This window comes from Vombatus ursinus, unplaced genomic scaffold, assembly GCF_900497805.2.
Source record: "Vombatus ursinus unplaced genomic scaffold, bare-nosed wombat genome assembly UNPS02014770.1, whole genome shotgun sequence".
NCBI lineage: Eukaryota > Metazoa > Chordata > Mammalia > Diprotodontia > Vombatidae > Vombatus > Vombatus ursinus.
Genome location: NW_020954548.1, coordinates 8,316,153 through 8,324,250, shown reverse-complemented (window position 1 = coordinate 8,324,250; position 8,098 = coordinate 8,316,153). Strand labels below are relative to the sequence as shown.

The 8,098-nt window shown below is 40.8% G+C and overlaps 1 long non-coding RNA gene across 1 annotated transcript; it reads right to left on the bottom strand.

Moving 5' to 3' along the window:
* Positions 1–2,345: 2,345 nt before the first annotated feature.
* On the bottom strand, positions 2,346–7,759 carry LOC114043680. Its single transcript, XR_003569142.1, has 3 exons — positions 7,680–7,759; positions 2,633–2,701; positions 2,346–2,437 (listed from the first exon to the last, which is right to left on the bottom strand). It is a non-coding gene; the product is annotated as an uncharacterized LOC114043680 (long non-coding RNA).
* Between the last annotated feature and the right edge of the window lie 339 nt (positions 7,760–8,098).

Below are 8,098 nucleotides of genomic sequence, written 5' to 3'. Positions count from 1 at the left end.
AGCACAGTGTCATGATTTCCTCCAGCTCCATTCAGCAGTATGTGAATAGAAGCAAAGGAGACAGATGGTGGGAGTAACACAGACTTGGAGTTTGGCTAGGAATGAATGGCAAGAGGACAAAAGGTCAAGGGATCGGAGAGTAGAGAATAGCGTAGAGGTCTGCAGTGAGACAATGGCAGGGGAGGCTTGATGTGGGTAGAAATAAGGGAGTGACTAGTTGGGGAGGGAAATAGGGTTTGTATATCCTCAGTCACAGGTTCAGGCGCAGTGGGATGGGGCAAATATGAGGGGTGGGAAGGCACGCTAATCATTGAGCAATGAGTCCAGGATGGAGTCAGTGGATGGAACTCTAGAGGTCTAAGATTTGTGATGGGACTGTACAAGGTCGTCCCTTCAGGTTTAGTCTACCGATGTGATCGTTTAAGCCCCAGAAGGCCTACTTCACAGCAAACAGGAATAGGTAGAGTAGGAGCCCAGTTAGGAGGCTGGGTCACCCTGTCCACCCAAGTAAAGATGCTAGGGGTGCCGTAGCAGAGGACAGAGAAGAAATCTTATACTCAAAGGGCAGCCAAGCGCTAGATATGGTCTTGGGGAAGGGTCTCACAGAAGTAGGAGGGCAGTTTGGGGATCTTGTCTCCCAGTCCTGCAATCTGGCACTGCATATCGATACCCTCCCATTTCAGAGTACTTCCTATTAACATACCGTCTCACTCTCACTCTCTCTCCCTCCCTCTCTCTCTCTCTCTCTCTCTCCCTACACACACATACACACACACACATACACACACACACACATTCATGTATTTTTGTTGTTCTTCACTTGTTTTAGTCATGTCCAACTCTTCATGACTCCATTTGGGGTTTCCTTGGCAAAGATACTGAAATGCTTTACCGTTTCCTTCTCCAGCTCATTTTACAGGTGAGGAAACTGAGGCAAACAGGGTTAGGTGACTTGCCCAGGGTCACAGCAAGATGAGGACAGATTTGAACTCAGGAAGACAAGTCTTCCTGACTTCAGGCCCAGATCCACTGTGCCACCCAGGTGCGTATATATATATATATATTTATATATGTATGTATGTGCATATAACAGTATAACTATATATAAAATAATAATGTAATAAAGGTAATAAATGTAAAATCTATACACATATGTGTCTTGTGCATAACTAATTATTTCCATGTCTCCCTCATTAAAATGTAAATTCTTTGAAGGTAGAGACTGCTTTTGCCTTTCTTTATGTTTTCAGTACATATTAAGCATTTAATGTTTGTTGACTGACTGACCCTGAATAACTCTCTAGGTAACTGAGACTGTGAAGACTTGACCTAAGAGATTTCATACAGACAAATTATAGTACTTTATAACAAAAGTTTCTCTATAACAAAAAGATTTTTAAGTCTCAAATATGAAAAATGAAGATATTGGACTAGATGATCTCTAATATTCTCCTTCCAGCTATAAGTATTATAGCCCTATGATACTTATACATTTCAAGATGCCATCTATGGAGTGAAACTTCAGAATAAGCAAAAAATGTAGATAAATTCACTGTAATAAGATTTAATCTATAGAAAAATTGAAACATATTAACTCAATTCATTTTAACAAACATTAAGAACCTGACCTGCAAGAGCACTGTGCTAAGCTGGGTTGAATACAGAGTCTGGATAAAACAAGGTGTCTGTCCTCGGGGAGCTCACAGTTTAACCCTTTGACCTGGACTTTGTACTTTGTTTTGCACTCCCCTAATGTATTTATTATTTAACATGACATTTTATAGCTGTGGATATCTTACCTGTAGAGTAGACAAAGAACTCCATGAAGGCAGGGAACATGTCTTATCTGAATTTTGTATCACCCCCAACAATAAACACAAGTACTCTACAAACAGTAGGTGCTTGATAAATGCTTGCTGATTGAATTTGTAGCCTTTGCAACTTACAAAGCACTTTAGCGTATGTCATTTGATCCTCATAATAACTGGGTTAAAGATGAAAGTGGAGCAGAAATTATTATTCCCATTTTAGAAATGAGGAAAATGACTCCAAGATATTGCTCTATCTACCATAATATGCTGCTTTTCTCATTATTCCTCTTTTTATCCCTCTGAGATGAAGAGAAACTATTTTGTTAATTTTACAAGTGAAAAAAACAAAGACAGAGAAGTCATGACTTTTCTTGTAGCTTTCTGACCTCAAAACATTTTACTACCCATTACATTAAGCCAGGTTATTCCTCCAGCAACACCTTTCAAATTTGTGTCTCAGTTTGCATTAGAAATAGAGTGAAATCTTAACCAAATAGGAAAGGCTCATTTATTAGCATATGAGTATATGTATTCCAAGCATTAAGCCTCCATCTGAAGATGATGACTTGCTTAGCCAGTTGAAAGTCTTCCTGGACAGAGGTTTGCCAGTGGGTAGTCTAGAACTCCTGTGTAATGAGAAAATCATGCTTAGAAAATTTATGCATACATGTGTGTAGTGAGTCTAAATTTTCCCCACCACAAGGTTTTCAATAGTCTAAGTTGAGAACCTTTTTTAGGAAAGGCCTCACAACCTACTGGGGAAGAACCCATTAAGTCTTGGATAGGTCATCAATCAATTAATCAATAAGCATTTTTAGTACCTACTATGTGCCGGGCATTGTGCAGATGCTGTGGATAAGAACAGTTCTTACCCTCAAGGAGCTTTCATTCTATTGGGAGAGACAAAATGGACATGTGTAAGAATTTACAAAGAATATAAAAAAGACACTAAATAATGTGGAGCAGGCAGTACCTGCGAGGAACAGAAAATACTATCACCTGTGGGGAATATAAAAGGAGAAGGTTGTTCTTAAGTTGAGTGCTGAAGAAAATAAAGGGATTTAAGAGGTGGGGGTGAGGATGGAATGTATGCCAGCCATGAGCTACAGCCACTGCCAAGACATAGAGATGGGAGATGGAATGGAATGTGTGGACCACAGCAAGGGGACCAGTTTGGTGCCTAGACCAGAGAGTACGGCAATGGGAATCATATATAATAAAGCTGGAAAGGTAGATTGAGGTTAGCTTATGAAGAGCTTTAAAACAGACAGGGTTATATTTGATCCTGGTGGCAAAGACAGCCATGTGGGTTTATAGAACAGGCGAGTAATATGGTCATATCCACGTCCTAGGAAAATCACCTTCACAAAAACATGGAGATTTGACTGACTGTAATAACCTGTGGCTATTACAATAGTCCAAGCCAGAGATGATGAACACTTGAAGTAGGATGGTGGTTATGGGGTAGAGAGAAGGGGGCAGATGAAAGAGATATCTAGCAATGACAGGATTTGGCAGCCAATTGGATACATAGGATGAGGGAGAGAGGAACTGGAAATAATTTCAAGGTTGCAAACCCACGTGATTGGAAGAATGATAGGGCCCTTGACAGAAATTGGGAAATTCAAAAGAGGGGGAGAAATCTGGGGAAAAATTGATGGGTTCAATTTTGGACATGTTGACTTTGAGATCCCTAAAGGACACCAACTTTGAAACATCCAATAGGCAGTTGCTGATGTGTGACTAAATAGCCTGAGGGAGAGACTGGGACTGGTTATGTAGATGTGGGAGCCATTTACATTGAGATGATAGTTAAACCCATCAGCTCATCTAAGAGAGAAAATGTAGAAGAAGAAGAGAAAAAGGTCCAGGACAAAATCTTCGGGGAACAACCACAGTTAGGGTTCCTCATCTTATACTAAGGATACAGCCTTGGAAGGCAGAAGGACTCCACAGAGAATCTCTAGCCTTACCTGAAAAACTGAGAGATTGTATACTATGGATCTATGCTAGTGGATGGGCAAGAAGGGATGGCCATTACTATCCACCCTCCCCTTTCCAGTGTTAACGAGTCATAAGCCCAGACAGGATGTGTTAAGTCAGGGCTTCCACAAGAAAAACTCTCATACTTAAAACTGGAAGTGACTCTAGGGATTTACATAAACCTTTGGCACTAATGATTGGTCATCGAATATTTCTGTTTCTTTCCTTTCCTTTTAATAAAACTTTATTCTATAAAATTATGGATTAAATACATGGCACAAGGGGAGAATTTGGCCCAGTATACTGGGGGTGGGGGGTGGGGGGGTGGTTTCCTGAGTAGAGACTCTGGGTCTACCAATAGAAAAAATCCCTCAAAGTAGTATTCCTGGACTTTTCATATCATGAGAGAGTCTCTAATCCAATGATTACAACATTAGGAAATCATTTACCACAAGAATTACTAAAAAGGTACCAAGATCATCCAACTTACTGAGAAAACCTGCAGATCAAAATAAATAGTTGCTTTTGGAAAGAGAGACAACATGGTCCTGCAGTGTTTTAATTTAGACATACATTTGTCAAATGTCAAGGTCAGCAGATGTCCTGAAATAAATTTGTAGCTTATCCTCCTCACTTCAGGTCTCAGTCTGAATTCTGAAGAGCTGATATTTTATTGTTCCAGAGAAAACTATCTCGATTTATGTACTTGAAATATTAGAGAGCTTAGAAAGCTCTCTGAGAACTGGTTTGATTTTATAGACAAAGCCTTGGACTCAACGTCCAAACTCCTGCATTCAATTCTCTATTCACTGTCTAATCTGCTTCTGACCTTGGAGTGTTATCTACTCCTCTCTTTTTAGTAGTTTAAAAAAAAAAGAGGTATTTTTAGAATTGTTGAGACATTGAGAAATGAGCCTTGAAGCAAAGAAAGGGTGATCAATCTGTTCAAAATACCAGAAGTTCTCCAGATAGAAACAGATGAGCAACAGCTGGGAAGAGTGAATGGGGGAGGAGGGCTAGATACTGAGTAAGGGGGAAGGCTAACTATTTTGGGAGTAATATACTAAGGGTCAACAGATAGCTTCCAACATAACAAAAAATCTGCCACCCACTAGCAGAATCCATGGGCCTCAGCCTCCTCATTTATAAAATGAAGGTGTTGGACAAGCCATTTTCTATGGTCCCTTCCAGCTCTGAATCTAGGACTCTATAAACTCCAGGAGAAACACCAGGAATTCCCACTGCTATAGGACCATAAGAGTAGGCTTCTGACCTCTGCAGGTTCTAGCATCAGCCTGGAGGGGAAGATAAAGAAAAGAGTCCTGTACATAGTGAATAAGTAGACAGGAAGAAAATGGCATCCCAAGATTCCCCAGAAGCTACAGAGAGAGATTTAGGTAGAGAAATGAAAGGGAGTTTCCCAGGTCAGCTTCTAATGAGGGAAACCATCGGCAGATAAAGGATGTTTGGAAGCCAGGCATTTGTAAACCAGAGGCTTGGCTGCCATACTTTTCCATCATGACCTTTCAGAATACAGTGAAAAGAAGAGTTTCTGTATAGGCCATGTTAATCACTACTCAGTTCAAAAGTTATGTCGTGGACCATAATGTCAAATAAGAAAGCAGGAGATGGACTTAGGAGATCGAGAGGTATCATGATGAAATGGAGAACATGCTGGGTTTGTTAAGTTAAGAACAATCAGGTTTTAATCCTGCCTCAGATATTACTGGTTGTGGGACCCTGGGCCAGTCACCTAAGCTCCTCTCGGCCTCAGTTTCCTTACCTGTAAAAATGAAAGGGTTGGACTTAATGACCTCTAAGATCTGTTCTAGTTCTAAACGTTTGATCTACAGGGATGATTGATGTGATCTCTGTTTGACATCTTATTATGTAGCTTTTCTGATATGGGTTTACAGGTTTCTGTGGCAGATTGTATACAGATTTTTACACTTTAATACTTTACAGAGTCACGCAGTGTCCTTGTGAGCTACCAACTATATTTTTTTAGTTGATAAGACCAAGAGGTTAGAAGGTTTGCTCAGGAGCACACAAGTATATGACCTTGGCTATTATCACAGTGGCCCTGGGGAATCCTGGGAAAGTACAAAGTATTTCATGGTGCCCCAGGCTTACCTTGACTTCAGAAAAAAATCCACAACACCGCACAATGCAATCCCTTGTTATAACCCTCCAGGTGACCTTTCAGAGCTAAATGAGAATGAGAAGCTTCATATTGGCAGGAGGAGGAGGGAAACAAAGGAGAGGAAAGAAACCTGCATTCCATGATTCCCTCAAGTCGAAAAGAGATGAATTGTCCTTTTCGGATGGAGAATATTTTCAGGATTTAATTTTCCTAAGTTTAAGCTGGAAATAAATTGTAATAACTGAAGCCAGGCAAAATATTAAGGGCCCCTTTCTAACTTTACTCTCTAACTTTGCACTGCCTGAACTGAAAGAGAATGGTCATGAGTGACTTGATCCCCAAAATATAGTCCTACTAATTTATGCAAAGAACTGATTTTTGGTCAGAGCTGTGTTCTTATGGGAAAGCTATTACCTATATACCTGACTATTCTTGCCAGTCACAGAGACCCCAATACGAACCACTTTATAAGTAGTGTGGGAATTTAAGCCTGGCCAGAAATTCTAGTGCTGAGATAGGAGAGGCTTTGGGGACCAGTTGCTGGGGTTGTTCATGCTATCTTTGTAATGATAGAAGAAAACAAGAAACTACATTAGACTTTGAAAACTACATACACTTTGGAAAGAAGAGATGGGAGCTAAGTCATCACTGATATAACATGGGAGAGAGGAGGAAAAGCCACATATAAGCCAGGATTAATGAATTCCTTGGCCCTGTACAGCAGCATCAGATTAACAGTAAAGAGTTAAGACTGTTATACCAGTTTGGAGAATGGAAGAATCTTAAGATTATAGAATTTAGAAACTGAAAGAACGTTAGAGATTTTCTAGTACAACTCCCTCATTTTATAGATGGGAAAACTGAGGCTAGAGAAGAGAAAGGACCGTATCAAGGTTACAGAAGTAGTAATCGGTATTTGAACCCAAATCTTTTGATGGCAAATGCAATACTCTTTCCACCAGACCAAGATGCTGTAAGTCCTTCCAAATCTAAATCCTATGGTCCTAAATGGATCAGTCTCTGCAAAGCCTCAGGATACAAGAAAGAACACTGGCTTTGAAGAGAGAATCAGTCAGCCAGTCAATAAAGCATGTATTGAGCACCTACTGTGTACCAGGTAGAAGCAGTTAGAAGGCTCAGGAGATAGAGTAGTTGGCCTGGAGTTAGGAAGACCCAAGTTCAAATCTGACCTCAGACACTTATTAGCCATGTGACCCCGGGGCAAGTCATTTAGCCTCTGTTTGCCTTAATCCGCTGGAGAACGAAATGGCAAACCATTCCAGTATCTTTGTCAAGAAAAACCCAGGGACAGTATGGTCCATATATACAAAGAAAGGCAAAAGACACCGTCTTTTTTTTGAGCTCTCGAGGAGCTCAAAGTCTAATGGGGGGAGGAGGACCTAGGTTCAAATCCTACCTCTGATGTGTATTACCTTTGTGACCTTGGATAAATCCCTTTACCTCCTGGGCCTCAATTCCCTTGTCTATAAAATGAAGAGGCTGAATTAGATAGCCTCTAAGTGCCTTCCAGCTCCACGACTTCCTATTTTCCTCATTATCCTTTGTTCTCAGAGTAACTGAAGACTCTTTAGGACATAAGTCCCAAACAGCTGATTGTGATTGAGAAAGATTTTTGTGCCGATTGCCCAGTTGACAGTTGTCCCTTGCAATGCTGCCCAGCTGTTCCTGCTGCCTCTCCACCCTGCCCTGAGGCTATGCCCTCCTAATTGTTGAGACTTTACCATTTGCGCTGGGGCTTAGATCCAACCGCAGCTGCCCTCAGTCTATCCTCCTGCAATTCCTCCTTGTGCTTCCCCAGCCCCATCCCCATTTCCAACTCTTGCTATGGAAGTAGTAATCAAATCAGCTCTACTATTCCGGGAAAGGCTGCCGATCGATTGCCCTGTGATTCCACCCTTACCATTTCTGTGACTTCACAGACCAAAGCACCCTTTTCTGGCTGACTGAATAAAATGATATCTGCAGTCACCTGGGTCACACACCATGGTTTTATTTTAACTTATGTGTGGTTGACACCTTATTTGAAGATGTTTAAGGATGCATTTTTGTATGCCTAGTTAAACACTTGGGTTTTATTTTCTTTTGTTTTAATGGACAAACAATAGGCATAGTAGGACCTTGTATTCTTACCGCCAAGCTT